This window comes from Orcinus orca, chromosome 1 (genome assembly GCF_937001465.1).
Source record: "Orcinus orca chromosome 1, mOrcOrc1.1, whole genome shotgun sequence".
Taxonomy (NCBI): domain Eukaryota; kingdom Metazoa; phylum Chordata; class Mammalia; order Artiodactyla; family Delphinidae; genus Orcinus; species Orcinus orca.
In genome coordinates, this window is record NC_064559.1 from 12,086,014 (window position 1) to 12,102,940 (window position 16,927).

General features: G+C 51.3%; 1 protein-coding gene across 5 annotated transcripts in view; it reads left to right on the plus strand.

Moving 5' to 3' along the window:
* The first annotated feature begins 1,688 nt into the window (after positions 1 to 1,688).
* Positions 1,689 to 16,927, plus strand: part of TLR5 (toll like receptor 5) — a 31,891-nt gene continuing 16,652 nt past the window's right edge. The window contains exons 1-4 of one of the 5 annotated variants that reach the window (XM_012533577.3): positions 1,689 to 1,780; positions 2,130 to 2,277; positions 5,978 to 6,247; positions 11,620 to 11,783. The gene's annotated coding sequence lies outside the window, so the exon portion shown is untranslated. Of the gene's footprint in view, positions 1,781 to 1,912; positions 2,278 to 5,977; positions 6,248 to 11,619; positions 11,784 to 12,663; positions 12,784 to 16,927 lie in introns of those variants that run through there. The other 4 variants (XM_012533579.3, XM_049705664.1, XM_049705646.1 and 1 more) reach the window with 4 other exon arrangements.

Below are 16,927 nucleotides of genomic sequence, written 5' to 3' on the forward strand. Positions count from 1 at the left end.
TGATGGAAGCTCACTTCAAGGACCACAGGTGAGAACAGCCTAAGCTGTCCTGGCGATTCAGGCGTAAGTTGTCATCTCTCTCAATGACCTCAGGATCTAAGAGTCATTCCAGGCCTGACATGAGTCCCTGCAGCCAGGTGAATGGAAATGGTATCCAAGCCAGGTGCCTGGCCTGGGGAGAGGGCTTTGGTGGTCCCTGGGGAGGCCTTCCAGAACGGGATGTTCCTTCCTCCCCTACCTATTCCCAGCACTCTTGCTACTGCGGGTTGCAAGGCCCCTGCTGGCCTTTCAGTTCCAGCAGGACAAAGCAGGGTAAACGTGCCATGAACCAAGATCTCCCATGCGGTGCCCCTGATACCACAAGACAAAAAAGGGAAGCCTGGGCCTGCCGCAGCAAGACGCTGTTTCCGGTCAGGTTTTGGCCGCCGGGGCTCCCAGATCTCGGCACTCCCTGCGTGCCCTTGCAGACCACCCCCCTCCACTCCTGGCAGCCAGTGTGTGAGCACCCCTCCATCTCCGCAGCCCCCCGACAGTGGGGTTAGTGTTGAGCGGGAAGGCGGCTCTACCCCTCTGCATGCGGCCCTTCAGACCTACTTGAGGCAATTTGTCGCTCACACTTCAGGCTGCCAGCCAAGGAGGGAAGCCGTAAAAACTCTGTGATGAAATCCTTGCGCTGTAATTAAGTCCCACATTTTACACGGATCTTTCCCGCCCTGCCCATCCTATCACCCAGTTCCACCGGCCAGCGGGTGGGAGAGTCAGCCGTCCTGTGATTACACCCGAGCTCCCACTGTTAGCGGGGTTGAGGGTCTCACCCACCCGAGCAGTCTGTGCGCCTGCCCTCACGCTTCCCCCACCTTAGTCCTACTCAGGACAGTGCCGTATCTGTCCCCGAACTGGGTTTCACCCCAGCGAGCCACTCCGCCACTTTCTGACGGTCACCTCTCTTTAACCCTTTGGTTGCACAGGCCTCTGGGGAGCCGGTTTTTTACTTTTGACAGGTCCCTTTACCTGCAAACTGTAGTAGTGGAGGAGTTGGGAAATAAAGAAAGGAGAAGGCAGGACAGAAAGGGTCTGTCTTCTCCTGGAGAACCCGGGGCTTCCTTCCTCAAATCGCGCCAGCTCCCAGCTGGCCCTCGCTGACTGGAACGTATCAGAATGCTCCGCTTTTAGCTTGCGGTTTGGCGTAGTGTTAGGAGCACTGCGCTGAGAGTCACGAGAGCATGGGGTCGAGTTCCTCTTTCGCCAGCTTCTGGCTGTGCCTTTGGACCACTACTCCAGGTCCTCGGGCCTGGGCTTCCTCCTCTGTACAATGGAAAGAGGAAGGGAACGGAATGCTGGCCTGGATGATCTCGAGGGACATTTCGGGAGTCTACAAAGGTTGCAGCTCGGTCCCCCTGTCCCGGACCCGGACGCCCGCAGCCCTTATAGGCGGCCCCTCCCCCTGGGATCCAGGGCGCCCCACGCACCCAGCACCCGCGTCCCTCCCTCCCGACTCCCAAATCCATGGGTCCCTTATGTTATTCCTCGTCAAACGGACACTTGCGACGGTCCCCGCAGCCGCAGGGTCTCCGGGGTGCATCCGAGGAGCCTCAGGGCTGGAGTAGGAGGTCCACTTGCCAGAGAGAACGCAGAGGTTACCTGGCCTGCGGGCTGGGACGAGGGCGGGGCCTGTCCAGGGGCGGGGCCGGCGGCGTCTTCTGGAGGCCTGCCTGGGGCGCCGCTTCTGCGACTGGGAGGAACGGGACGTGGCGCGCGGCGCCGGGAGACTTCCCCGGAGGTGAGCGCCCTGCCGCGCAGGAGTGGAGGGGCGGGGCGGGGACCCGGAGTCCCCATGGGGGGCGGGGACCGGGCCACTGGTAGCCATCGGGCGCCTGTTCCCCTCCAGGGGAGTCCTGGGCTGTTTCCAGCTCTCCTCCGGCGCCCCGAGCGCCCATTCCCTGGACCCATTCCTAGGACCGCGCTCTTCGCTCCTCGGGGCCCCGGGGGGCGGGGGCAGAGGGGGAGCACGTAGATACCTTGCCGGCGGGGCTCGGGAAACCTTGGCTGTGAATAAATGACTTGCATCTCCACCGTGGAACAGCGCTATCAGACTTTCTCATCTTCACTTTCGTTTCCACCCTGGGAAGGGGCAGGTGGCTTCACTATCTTCCCTGGAAAAGGGAGACAGCCACCCTCAGCAGAGCCATGGAAATCCCAGACAGTTACTGAGCCGCTCAACAAAAGGCCTTGAACCTCCGCCTCTCCGCCCTCATAACACCAGGTAGAGACTCCAAGGTAAATATTGTTGACTTTTATGTTTAAAACAAAAAAATCTGCCTATGAAAATAAGAGCATAGTGGCAATGGTCCTGGAAAACCACAGTTGGAACGACATTTTTTAAGGGGTAAGGAAGGGGGTTGGTTGATTGTCTTGGGGGTGAGGGGTGCTATCCCAGGAAGTCTGCTGAGGCCGCATTGGGTGGGAATTGGTGGCAGAGGCTTTCCCTTGCAGTGGGTTAGCTATGTAGTCACTTAGTGTTTGGAACACCTATCCAGCACCGGGACCCACAAACAAGCAACTAACCCCAGTGTCCTTCAGATAGGCACTCTTGTGGAGCAGTGACCCAGTCAATACCATGCCGTTTGGCTGTCAGGTGCATCTGGGATGTGTCCTCTTGCTGGGTGCCTGGAAGAGGGCGATTGCGATTACACACTGATGCTGGAGAGCTGCCCTGGGCAGCAGCCAGGCCTCTGCCAAATGTCTGTTGTTCGATCACTTTTCCCTGCATTTACTCAGCCAGGCTGAGCATTGACAAATCTGTCCAAATCTCCTGGACCCCCTGACTCACTTCACCCTTGTTCTTGTGGACAGAAGACAGTGGCCAGCAACTTCCCATTGTGCCGGGCACAGCCAGTCTGAAAGGGAACCCTGGGACAGGGCCCTGGGAGAAGGTCCGTGGGGCTCTGAGCTGCCGGATTGTGGAGACATTCCAGGGGGTTCCCAGAGGAGGGGCCCAGGCCAAAGCTAACTGCCCAGCGTATTTTAACAACCCCTATGCCCACACCATGCATATCGACCCGACCGGTACTTCCATCCTAAATGACATCTCAGGATCATCCCCTTGGGTATTATAGCTCTGAGCAGAGCAAGAAGCCTTTAGATTCTGTTGTCTGAATGTGGAGCCATCCCTGCCAGCTTTTTGGGTCTCTTTCTGGGGAGGCAAGACTTCTGAGGAAGTTGTGTCCCAGAGCCTCCTTTGTTGATTTCTCTGTATCTGGAAGTTTGGTGTTGCTGAGTGTTGAAACCGAAATAGGCCTGTTGTCTATTCATGCTCATAGACTCGGAGGGCAAGAAAACACTGGAATGTACAGTTCCCGAATCCACATGTGTTTGCTTCCCTTTTTGTTTCGTGGAGAAGAACGCAGAAAGCAGATTCAGATCTTCAGTCAGGTCTCACGCTTCAGGAACTCCCAGCACTGGCTTTGCAGCGCCCTCCCCCATTTGGGGGCCACGACCCACAGTGTGCTCGGCTTTATGGGACCAACTCAGGTTTGAGGCATTGTTCCTGCCCTTCAGAAGCTTCCAGGTTCAGGGGAGGAGAGAAAACCAGCACCTGCGTAACAATTAGAGAGCAAGTAAGTGAAATTAGGTGGCGTCTTCTGCTGGTTCAAAGAAGACAGCCCATGTGGGCTGGAAAAGGCAGCGAGGGCTTCGGGAGCTACTTGGTCTTCAGCTGCATTTGTTATAGAAACAACAGTCAGGCACCAGGCAAGGCAGAGGGCAGAAAGCCCAAGGATAATATGAGGCTCAGAGGAAGCAAAGGCGCTCGCTGCCCCTCCCCCATGCAGTCCAAATTCCCTGCCTTCCTTCCCAGCCCCGCCTCCTGCCACTGTCAGTCCACCCCTGGCCCATGATGCCACAGTGACTGCCCATGGCGCTCTGACTAGGCCTCTTCTGCATGCCTCTCTCTCCGTACACTTGCTCTCCTGTGCCCAGAATTCTCTCTGTTGGGGAATCCTCTGAGTTTGTTTTTTTTTTGTTCTTGTTTTTTTGGGGGTTTTTGGCCATGTGGCATGTGGGATCTTAGCTCCCCGACCAGGGATCAAACCCGTGTCCTCCGCATTAGAAGCGCGGAGTCTTAACCACTGGGCCACAAGGGAAGTCCCGGGAATCCTCTGTTTTTTAGAAAGCACCTCAAATAGCACCTTCTCCAAGGAAGACTTCGTGGCTGGCCCCTCCCCCAGCCTTCAGGCAGAGTTGGGGGCATTCCTCCTTTGCCCTCCGCTGCTCCTTGCCTGCACCTCTCCTGAAGCGCGTGCACCCTGTGCTGCCCAGTTGGGTTGAAGGGTCTTTGCCCCACCTACAGAGGCGGGGCTGTGTCTCACTCATCTTGCGGTCCTCTGAGCCAGCGTTGGTGTCTGGCACATAGCAGGCAGCATTTGGTAAATGATTCTTGATTGAAATTCAGCCAGATTTGGGCACTGTGAAGCACCTCACCTACTTGTGGGTTAAGCACTATTATTGGGAATTTAAAGATTGGGTAAGTTTGGTGGAGGAATTGGCATTTAATGTGGTGGCAGTACTCAAAGCACTTAGCAGGGGCCTCAGAACAGACTTCGAGGTCCTTCTTGATCCAGCCCCAGGGTATCTTCTCCAGCCTCACCTCCCGCCAGCTCCCACCTTGAACCCACAGCGGACTCCCATGCCTGGGCTCCCCCTCTCCCTTGACGGTGTTGTTTGACAGCCTCTGCCGGGAACGCCCACTGCTGTCCCAAGCTTACGCTTCCCCATGCACAGGACTCAGTGATCAGTGTCTATATCCCCTGGCAGTAGAGGTCCCTCAGGCTGGGTTTGCACGTCCTCCTTTGTGCCCCACTACCCTGCCAGCACACCCTCTCACAGCGTCACTCCCTCTTGTGGCTGCACCCCACCCCGCCCCAGTCCTGACTATTAGCGCCCTGATCTCTGGGACTGGGTCTATCCTTGATGCAGCCCTATCAGCTTACAGCCTTCCTGGGAGAGAGTGCCCAATAAACGTACATTGGATAGAAGTCTGAACCTGGGTGATGAAAATGTAAAAGAAAAGATAACACTAGGGTCACCTGAAAGGAAAACAAGTAAGATTTGGTGATGAGTAATATAGAATAAAGGAGAAGGTTGGCTCATAACCTGTGAGGCAGGGGGAAATTGATTCACACGAGAGTTGGGTCCCTGGCCCAGGGAGAGGTCCATTCACATCCTTCTGAGCGCCGTGCAAAAATATTTCTGTTTTCTGGAGGATTTTCAAAGACCAAAATATTGTTAAGTCACTTTGGGGCATTATTGCATCTGAAGTTATTGCAGGACACCCAAGTGGGGATGTCCTTTAATCCGCACTTTGAATACAGTTCAGGTCAGGGTTAGGGGGAGATGGTGGGAGTGTAGTGGGGATTGCCCAGCATGTGAAAGCAAATGTGATCACTGCCAGAAGAAGCTAAGCTGAGCACAAGGTCTAGGGGAAAACCTACATTCTAGGGGCAGGGTGTGGGAGAGAGGAACTAGTGGAAAAGAGAATGACAGAAAGAGAGAAGAAAATCAAGGAAGCCAAGGGAGGAGATAGTTTAAGAAGAGATGGGTGGCCAAAGCTGTGTGTGCCAAAAAGAAGAACAGAGAGATTCAGGCAAGAATAGATGAGGAGGCCAACTTTGAGAGGGGTGCTCGCACAAGAAAGCCAGGTCTCATGGGGTCAGAAGAGGCTAGGTTGTTGGGCAGTAGGATCATTGGGTGGAGTCTTCAGACCTCACGTCTGAGGAATTTGACCACAAAAGGATAGATTTTCTCTCAGCAGGGCAGGAGGAGTAGTCACGGCAAGAGAAGATAGTTTTGTTTGTTTTGTAAGAGATACAACCACAGTTGAATGCAGGAGGGAAGGAGCCCATTTATGGTAAGGAAAATGGATAAATTCCCCTCTTCACATTGATTGTATTTCGTTGAACCTTCCCTCCGTTCCCCACAGTTGTCCCAGAGAACTCTCATTTGGGGTAATCTCCAAAGTCATGGTATTGCGGAACCCAACAAGAGGATATTGCAACCTGGAAACAGCTGGTTCTCACCTCCCTGGCATGCGGTAAACTCGTCTCAAGTGCCCCAAACATGACTTTGCTTCATAACGGTGGGGGCCGGATGTTTTCTCCTTGACTGTGCACAAATGCATGACACCAGCAATAACAGCAAACGCAAAAACAGCATTTACGCTGAGCCAGACACTGTTCTGAGTCCCTGTGAGGTGGGTGTTGTTATTATTCTCATTTTTCCAACGACAAAACTGAGGCCCAGGGAGCGCACCCAATGACACAGCAGTGAATGGAGAGCCAGGGTTCCAACTGGATGTGTCTGGCTTCAGGGTCCATGTGCTTAAACCACCATACTAATTCAAGATGAGCAGCTCACGCTTTGCTCTAGATGAATGTTTATGGCCCCAACACTACTGCAGGATTCTTAGTCCTTGCGCTGCTGACAGCATGACTTATCCAAGGTCACCAAACCAGTTCCTAATCTATCTATCTATCTGTCTATTCACTGTAGGTTAGACTAGCTTTAATAATCAGTAAATGATTTACGGGCTTCCCTGGTGGCACAGTGGTTGAGAGTCCACCTGCCAATGCAGGGGACACGGGTTTGTGCCCCGGTCCGGGAGTGTCCCGCATGACGTGGAGAGGGTGGGCCCGTGAGCCATGGCCGCTGAGCCTGCGCGTCCGGAGCCTGTGCTCCACAACGGGAGAGGCCACAACAGTGAGAGGCCCGCGTACTGCAAAAAAACAAAAACAAAACCAAAAAAATAAATGATTTACTAGTCAATAAATAATTTAATAGTCAACAAATAATCTACCACGTGCAAGACACTGCAAGGGACCCAGAAATACGAGCTACATGTATCATCTCATTTAATCCTCATAACCACTCTATTTTGTAGACAGGACAACTGAGCCAGTATTTGAACTTGGCCCTAATGAAGGCAAGATTGAAAACCACTTTCAGCCCTGAGTTTCTGTGTTCTGAGGTTCTGCCTCATCACGGTCCGAGACTTAACTGGTTCTAGAAAGCCCCAAGGCTAACTTTACTTTCTTTCTCAACACACAAAAGGATTGCAAGTATGAATCAATAAGACGCTGAGGTGTGTAAGAAATACTGCCTCTCCTTTTATTTTCTAGAGATCAACTTCATATCCATTTGCACCCTTTGTCTCACCAGGCTGGCGAGAATAGAAACTACCCCAGGGCGGTGTCATAGTTTCTGGATCTTAGGCAGTGCCGAGACCTCAGGGCAGGGCTGAGGGGGATCCCGCACCAGTCTGGTCCACTCAGGTTACCACTGAGCACGCTCCTGACCCTGCCTCCCTGGCAGTCTCTGCTGCTTCTAGACCACACGGCCAAACGCTGGGGACTTGCCAAAGTCCTGTCCTCCTGGGACCCCCAGACCTCTCTTCCTTTCCTGTTTTTTCCAGACCTCACTGTTTTGCCCCACCAACTTCACTCCTCTCACGACCTCCTGGGAGAGCCTCTGTGTCCTGGACATAAGTCCCTGTTTGGGAAATGAAAGCCTGCAAACTGGAATCAGTCCTGTTACATACCTGGCCTGGGGAGACTTCAGGAGACTTCTAGAGGGTGGAGGTGGGCAGCGGAAGGTGGAAATACAAAGAGGGGGAAAAGTTTTCTACTCTCAAAAGATTATCTAGCCAAAGATGCAGTTCCCTCTGAGAGTAAATTCCTAGGTGGGAAAAAGTTGCTATTCGAGGCTAGGATATATGTGGATCCAGTATATTTATCCATTTTATTGGTACATCAATACTATTATTTTCCATAGATATTTTCAAGAATATCTATAACAGATTTGCAAATCTGATGAAAGTGGGGGGCGGGTTGTGATTGTGTCCTGGTCTGTGATTGCTGTCACGATACTCAGCAAGTCTCATTAGATAACTTTAGGGTTTATAGGCTGTGAAAATGCTTCCAGTTCAAACCTGCCATCATACACGTACAGAAACAGGACAAGGGAAGTTAAACTTGTCAAGGATGCCCAGGTGATGGCCGAAGGAGGGCTAGAACCCAGGTTTCCCCTCTCCCAGCCCAGAGCTTTTGCCATATCTCATGCATCTTGGAAGGGACCACCCACAGCGCCAAGGAGCCAAGTTTCTTGCTGACCCCTCCCCCATTCAGAATGGCGCACAGCCACCCCGGGCAGCCTGCCCAGGGCAAATTCCACATTCCACACACGTCCCTGGGGGCCCTGGACGCCGGGCATGTAGCAGGAATGTGTGTTTCCAGCAGGGGCATGTTTCCCAGTCCTGTCTGCCCTGCTTACAGTCCCTGGGGCACTGCCAGTGAAATCATCTTTCCTCCTCTGCACCGGGCAGGCCTGGAGATGCAGGACCCCCTCCTCCTGGCCTTGCTCCCTCCCTCTCCCTTCCCTCACCTCTCACCAGGGGGGGTCCCCCTCTGCCGAAGAGCGAGCGGACTGCATTTTACCAGCCTAGGGAGGTTTCTCTCTTTTTTTTTTGTAACATCTTTATTGGGGTATAGTTGCTTTACAATGGTGTGTTGGTTTCTGCTTTATAACAAGTGAATCAGTTATATATATACATATGTTCCCATATCTCTTCCCTCTTGCGTCTTCCTCCCTCCCACCCTCCCTATCCCACCCCTCCAGGCGGTCATAAAGCACCGAGCTGATCTCCCTGTGCTAAGCGGCTGCTTCCCACTAGCCATCTACCTTAAGCTCAGTTGGGAGGTTTCTCTTGATGCTCTTGTTAACCCAGCACAGACTGCAGATCCCTCCCAGGACAGTTCTCAAATCTCTCTTCACATTTCCATTTTCCGTGTCTAACGGATCATAGTTTAATAAGGTTTCTCTTGCCCATGCCTCCCCCCAGCTGCTTCCAATTTACATCACAATCCAAATGATTTTTGCCGCTCTTAGCGGATTGTTTTGTGTCATTACTTTCAGGGGATGCAATATCAGACTTCCCAGCTCTCCGTCTGCTCGGGCTTCTGACCTCGCAGCTGCCCATCTTTCCAGGCAATTTACTTTACCCCTGAACACGCGGGGTTTAGCTGAGTTGCATTCGGGGGGGCTGTCGGAGTCTCAGATGTTAATTTTCTAATTGAGGATATTGGTGCTGCCTGAAGCAGAAGACGGAGATGTTCAGTTCCTTGGTGAGCTATCTTTTCCCAAGGATTTTTAGATGCGTCACGCTAGTTGTTAGTTTTTAATAACCGCTCGGATGGAATTATTTCTTTCAATCAGATGCTTTAAAACTGTGTGCTAAAGAGTTTGTAATGAGCAGACAGAAGAGAAGCCATTTTTGTACCTGAACCATTTGGGTTTTCAACATCCTTTCTTCAGACTGTCACGCCTCTGTTTGACGGTGCTGTTTTTGTTTTGGTTTGGGGGGACTGCCACCTGAAGATATTGAAGACAATAGGGGAAACTTTTACATAATTTCCCATGAGTGCAGAAAAAAGAAACACCAAATCTCCCCGGCATACTGAGAAATCATTCCGTTTCCTTCTCTCACTGTTCCCCTTCAGTGGTTTCCAAAAGGAATACATTTCTGGTGAGGTGCAGTTGGATAAATGATGTCTGTCTACTTAAGCAAGCAAGAAATATTAGAGGATTACACATCAATAACTGTTCATTCGGAAACTGGAGGGTCCTCAAAAGCCTCTGTGGATGCTTCCCCAGGGAAGTAGAAACTATTATTGTTGTGATCGTATAGGTGATTAAGCTAGCGCTCAGAGAGGTTAAGCACTTCCTCAAGGTCACACATCTATTAAATTGTGGGGCTAGGATTTGAATCCAGCTACAAACTTAGCTGTCATTTTGACCTTTCCTAAAAATCAAAATTGTGTACACTGCCCAACAGATTCAGAGCCTCAAAGGGGTTGGGGGAGGGGGTGGGTAATTCCTTCTAAGGTGCATGCCAAGGAAGAAAAGACATCACAGTCCTGTTTTGAAATTCAGTCGTGATCTCCTCTCCCTGTGCCAGCCTGCCAGGAGCACTTGTGTGCTCTCTAAACGTAAGCAAGCAATAGGAACTTCTCAGCGGGGCTCAGTCCAGAGCCCCTGGTGGCTTCCACACCCCTCAGCCCAGACTTTCCGGAGGCCCTCGGAGGGCTCTTGCCTTGGTCTTCGCCCTTTGTGCGCCCCCTGCTGGTCTCCAGGAGAGGCGCCTGTCCTGGAGCCTGAGAAGTGGTACCCAAGCCTCTCTTTTTCCTTAGCTCCAAGTAAAACGATGTGACCTGCCCAGCTCCCCTGCCTCAGAAGCCTCAAATAACCCTCCTCGAGCACCATCCAATGCTTCAGTCTTCAGGACTAAGAAGAATTGGGGGAGAATGTATGGCCCCCCTTCTCAAAAGTGATCATGCAACATCCTGGTCCTACTTTATTCCTGGGAGATGAGGCAACGTGAGTAGTGAGCAGTGAGGCCCATAACAGCTCTCTTAAGTCCCTACCTCACAAATCATGATCACCGAGCCAGCAGCATCAGTATTACCCGGAGGCTTGTTAGAAATGCAGAATCTCTGGTCTTTCCCCAGACCCGCTGAATCAGAATCTGCATTTCAGCAAGATCTCTGGGTGAGTCATATGCAAATCATCCTTGGAGGCTCTGTATCTATTCTGCAGTGTCCACAAGTTTGATTTTTTTTTCTTTTGAAGATCAAAATGAAAACTAAGTTCACGGCTGGATTCAAATCCTAGCTCCACAACGTGATGGATATGTGACAGGCACATACTTACCCTCTGAGCCACAGTTCAATAAAATGGTGAAAAGCACGATATGTCATTCTTTTTTTTTTTTTTTTTTTTTTTTGCGGTACGCGGGCCTCTCACTGTTGTGGCCTGTTCCGTCGCGGAGCGCAGGCTCCGGACGCGCAGGCTCAGCGGCCATGGCTCACGGGTCCCGCCTCTCCGCGGCATGTGGGATCTTCCCGGACCGGGTCACGAACCCGCGTCCCCCGCATCAGCAGGCGGACTCTCAACCACTGCGCCACCAGGGAAGCCCCCACTATATGTCATTCTTAACTTTCAGGGCTCATCTCATCCTGAATCTGAGACCCAATAATGATCCAGTGTCTCCTAGCTCAACCACAGTTTACTTAATCATACTGCTTAGAAATGTCAAACTCTGATGGCAAACCTAGCTTTTTCCCTAGCAACCCACAAGCTCTCTGCTCCTTGTGGAGAAGACAGTGGATGGTCTTCATCCTGTGTGTGGGTCCCCAGTAACTAAATGACCACAGAAATGTCATGAAAGGGATGTCTGGTTCCAAGGGAGGTGCTTCCTCACCACCACTGTGACGATAAAGATGGAGTGGATTATGGAGTTCCCTCCCTGGAGGGACAAGGAAGAAAGCCCCCCCGTGACTAATTGGCCCAGAGGCTGGGCGTGAGATTTCTCCAGGTCTCTTCAGCTCTGATGTTCCATATGCCTCGATTTACAAAAGGGTCTTGATCTTTTTCAATTAAAATTCCACTTAATCAGAGACACACCTAAAGTTTTAAACACCCCTACAGAGAAAATCACCGTGTGGCATAGAAAAACATCTATGTACTATTTTCTGTTTCTCCCTCCTAATTAGCTTTCCTGTTCTCCCTTAGGAAAACAAAAGCCCTTTCTCTCAATTCACCAGAAAAACATTGACGACCATCCTCCCATCATCGCTGCGAGGAGGTCCCCATTGTCTCAGAAACTGAAGCCTTTAAACAATCAGGGACCCTCTAGGATAAGAACATACAAGAAGCCCCTTCTGTTAGGACTGGAGGTAAGTGCTCCTGATGAAAATCGCTCTCCTTCACAATGTTAATGGGGAACATATCACCGGGCACTTCAGTTGTGCTGTGTGCCTCAGGGGTACCGCGTGAGCAAAACTGGGTCCTTGCCCTCAGGAGATGGACAATCTGGAGGAGACAAGATGCGATGAAAATGCCACCGTGAAAATGTCCACAGAACAAGGGAGGGAGATAAAGTGCCTGTAGGAATATGAGAACCGTTTCACGAAAGAGTTGACTTCTGGGGTAGCCTGGGAGGGATGAATTGGAGTTGCGTAAGCAGACGAGATGGGAACAAGCATTCCAAGCCCAGGATCAGCATAAGCAGAGAAACTGGGATCCAGTTTCACTCTGGGAGAAGGTGAGTTATCCCTGGAGCCCAGGCAAGACTAAATAAGCCAGAAGGTAGATTGGATGGAGTTTCCCCTCTGTCCAATGGGAGGGTTCAGGCGCTAAGGGACCTCTCTAATCAGCCATTCCAGGAATAGATTAGAGTCCACAGTGGAGTTTTATGCCCTGAAGAGTTGGGCCATTGCGGGCAGGGGGAGCTAGTGAAGGTTCCTGGTCAGAGCCACGCTCTACAACCCCCTCATTTAGCTGAGCGAGAGATGCAGGTGGCGGGGTCAGGCTGGCTGTGGGCGGTCAGCTGGAGGGGTGGGCACTGCAGCAGCCCAGACAGGAGGCAGGGGCTGTGGGGCCGAACGGCACAAACAATTGGAAGTGAGGGGAATCAGTGCTGGTGGTGGTGTCCTGAGATGAGCTTCACAGAATTAGCCACCATCTGCACTGATGTACCTGAGGCTTCTTCCTGTGGGGGATTAAGGAAGCTGGCCTGACTTCACCCACCTTGCTAGAGTTCCATATGTACCGAAGATGGAAATAAGGATCCACAACCAAAGATGAATATGGTGCAGTGTTTGATCAGAAAGGCTATAGCCCCATATGCTCTGAATTTGGAGGAAATGCTACAGATGCCCAAGAGGATATTTCAAGGTATGTCCAGGTGAGGAAGAAGAAAGAAGGGACAAGCTCCCTCTCAGAAGCTGATGGGATCATAAGTACAGATAACCACCCCCAGGTAGGAGGGGAGAGAGCGGGCGAGCTACGGCTGCTCTGAAGAGCTCCAGGCTTTCCCCGCCCCCCGGCTCAAGAGCATCCGAGGGATACAGAGTGCAGATGAGCCCTCAGCACCCTGGCAGCTGGCCCTGCGGGCCTTGAAGAGGGAGGAGGACCCAGAGGCACGATGTGGCAATTTCATTCATTCAACAGGTATTTACAAAATAACTACAAACCAGGGAGCTTGACGGCAGCTGTGGACCCATTCCTAGAAGAGATCTGGCCCAGGGTCTGCAGCTCTGAGGAAAGGTGGCGGGAACCCCGGCAGGTCAGCATAGGTTCTGGAACAGCAAGTCGTATCAGACTCAGCTCATTTCCATCCTGACAGGGCTACCAGCTTCCAGCAGCCCTGGGAACTCAGCAAGGCATTTGACTGAGTTTCTTGTTATATCCCCTTCCACCCCGACACGTGAAAGGGAAGTTTCTCGCTGGGCTAGACTTACTAGACAAGCTTTGTATCGAAGCGTCATGCACACGGAGAGATGCAAACAAACCCTAACGAGACCCCCGGGCACCAGCAAATCAGTAAACCGTTCTCCTGAGGTCGCACCAGTGCACAGAGACCCAGTGCGCTAATCGTCTGCTTCCTCTTTGGAGAACCGTCGTCAGGTCAGGCTTTTCCCTGCTGTGTGAATCTGCGATGCTCATGGAAGCTGCTGATGACTGTCTCCCCTCGGGCGTGTGACGGGTCTGAGGAGAAGGGTGGGTGGGGAGCACGCTATCTTTTTTTTTTTGGCATGAACGGACTGCCACGTCTGGCCATGGAGCGCCTTTCGCACCCAGATGTGCACGAAGAAGCCGCCCTCTCTGGCCGGACCAGCCTGAGCTGCGTCAGTCCCACCGCACGCTCTTGACCCCGGAGCTCACCTCACCTCAGTGGCTCCGCAGGGCACTGCCCCCAGGACGGGCCATAAGCCCTCCTGTGGGCTTTGCTGGCAGACACAGAGAGTCACTGGATGGCTGCGGCATGTGCCACGTAAAGAGCCAGACCTTCCTTCTCTCCTAGAAGTAGGAAGCAAGGTCAACATCTTCTGAGAGGGCCAAGACCAGGCGGGATGAGTGAGGGAAAGCCGGTGAAGGTTTGGAATCACTCCTTAGGGGCAGGAGAGAGGGTGACAGCACGACTGGATTCTGCACATTAGTGTGGGCACCAAGGTGGTTTTTCCTGACAGAGCTAAAGCCACCAGGCGTAGGCAGGCAGAGGGCAGGTGGCTGGTGTAGACAGATGGGATAGCAGAGCAAGGGGGCGTCCGAGCTGGAGGTTTTAAAGAGGGTTTGAAGAGAAGGTCTGTGGAGTCTAGAACCATGGGGAGGTGTAAAGAGGAGGATGCATTTAAAGGTCACGGAAGGTTCAAGGGGAGTTTCGAGGCCGTCAGAGAGTCAGCGTAGTGGAAGGAAGGGCCCAAGAGACCCGGAAGGAGGAAGGTCGTGCTGCGAGAGTGGGAGAGAACTCAGCATTTCAAAGGGACCATCTCAGGGGTAGGGTGGGCCTTCACACAGAGCTGAAAGTGGCGAGGGGCTGAGAGGCTCACCTTCCCCTGGGAGCCAGGGCTCATACCCTTTGTGACCCAGGGGAAGTGACCACAAGATCAGCAGATGATGACCAAGAGGTGGGCTACAGCAGTACCCCTGGACTGACCCACTTGTGCAGCCACACCAGAGACACTAGGCTTAGAGAGTGGACAGAGCTGTGTGGTCTTAAGTAAGTTACTTAACTGCTCTGGGCCTTAGTTTTCTCCTGTGTATAAATGGGGAAACAATGATACCTCCCAAAGACTGGGAGGATGAGAGAAGGGAGGAAGCTCAGAGCTCTGTGGGGACGAGCATGTAGGCGAAGATGCCCACTCTGCGGTACTGTAGTTATCAGGATATATTTCTTTCCTCCCTCCAGAATTGAACCCAGTGGTTCTCAGATGCGAGTGCGCATCAGAATCACCCAGAGCGCTTGAGGAAACAGCCTGCCAGGCCCCAGCCCCAGAGCTTCTCTTTCAGGAGGACTGGAGTGGGGCCCCAAGTGGTGCTGATCCTGCTTGTCTGGGGACATCACTTGGGGCATCCCTGCTCTAGAGTCTTTCTAGAAACCTTGAGACTTGCAGGCAGGGACTCCCCAGCATCCAGCAGTGACCAGCACAGAGTGGGAGGCTCAGCCTGGGAAGAGTTACTCTAGGACAAGCACAAATTCTCAGTACAGCAGCTGGTCACCACGAAAAGAGGTGGTGTTGAATGAAAAAGAGGACACCCAGAAGAGCCTCAAAGTCATGGTGGTTTGGGGAGGAAGCTGGACTTGTATCTGGGGAGCAAACTCTGAGGTTCGAGGCACTGCAGTCACCCATGGGTTTTATTGGAACTGTTGTCAGAGGCGGAACGCTGGGCTGGAAGGACCGTGGCCCCGGTGACATTGCAGCCTTCAAGAGTGCTCGTTGGCTGGCTTGTCCCTATGGGAGGTTGTATTCTGCATCTGGAGAACACGTTTGCCCTGGGAGGGTTACCGTGTCCACTGGCCTTGAGCCTTTTTCCGAGGCTGACCTTGAACGTATTCACATGTGGACTCAGTCCAGGATTTTTTTTTTTTTACCACCTTTATTGGAGTATAATTGCTTTACAATGGTGTGTTAGTTTCTGCTTTATAACAAAGTGAATCAGCTATACATATACATATATCCCCATATCTCCTCCCTCTTGTGTCTCCCTCGCTCCCACCCTCCCTATCCCACCCCTCTAGGTGGTCACAAAGCACAGAGCTGATCTCCCTGTGCTGTGTGGCTGCTTCCCACTAGCTATCTATTTTACATTTGGTAGTGTATATATGTCAATGCCACTCTCTCACTTCATCCCAGCTTACCCTTCCCCTCCCCTTGTCCTCAAGTCCATTCTCTACGTCTGCATCTTTATTCCTGTCCTGCCCCTAGGTTCATCAGAACCACTTTTCTTTTTTTAGATTCCATATATATGTGTTAGCATACAGTATTTATTTTTCTCTTTTTGACTTACTTCCCTTTGTATGACAGTCTCTAGGTCCACCCACCTCACTACAAATAACTCAATTTCATTTCTTTTTATGACTGAGTAATATTCCATTGCATATACGTGTCACATCTTCTTTATCCATTCTCTGTCAATGGACACTTAGGTTGCTTCCATGTCCTGGCTATTGTAAATAGAGCTGCATTGAACACTGTGGTACATGACTCTTTTTGAATTATGGTTTTCTCAGGGTGTATGCCCAGTAGTGGGATTGCTGGGTCATATGGTAGTTCTATTTGTAGATTTTAAGGAACCTCCATACTGTTCTCTATAGTGGTTGTATCAATTTACATTCCCACCAACAGAGGGTTGCAAGAGGGTTCCCTTTTCTCCAGCATTTATTGTTTGTAGATTCTTTGATGATGGCCATTCTGACTGGAGTGAGGTGATACCTCATTGTAGTTTTGATTTGCATTTTTCTAATGATTAAGGACGTTGAGCATTCTTTCATGTGTTTGTTGGCACTCGGTATATCTTCTTTGGAGAAATGTCTATTTAGGTCTTCTGCCCATTTTTGGATTGGGTTGATAGTTTTTTGATATTGAGCTGCATGAGCTGCTTGTAAATTTTGGAGATTAATCCTTTGTCAGTTGCTTCATTTGCAAATATTTTCTCCCATTCTGAGGGTTGTCTTTTGGTCTTGTTTATGGTTTCCTTTGTTGTGCAAAAGCTTTTAAGTTTGATTAGGTCCCATTTGTTTATTTTTGTTTTTATTTCCATTTCTCTAGGAGGTGGGTCAAAAAGGATCTTGCTGTGATGTATCTGCCTATGTTTTCCTCTAAGAGTTTGATAGTGTCTGGCCTTATGGTTAGGTCTTTAATCCATTTTGTGTTTATTTTTGTATATGGTATTAGGGAGTGTTCTAATTTCATTCTTTTACATGTAGCTGTCCAGTTTTCCCAGCACCACTTCTTGAAGAGGCTGTCTTTTCTCCTTTGTGTATTCTTGCCTCCTTTATCAAAAATAAGGTGTCACTCCAGGATTTTTATTGCTATGT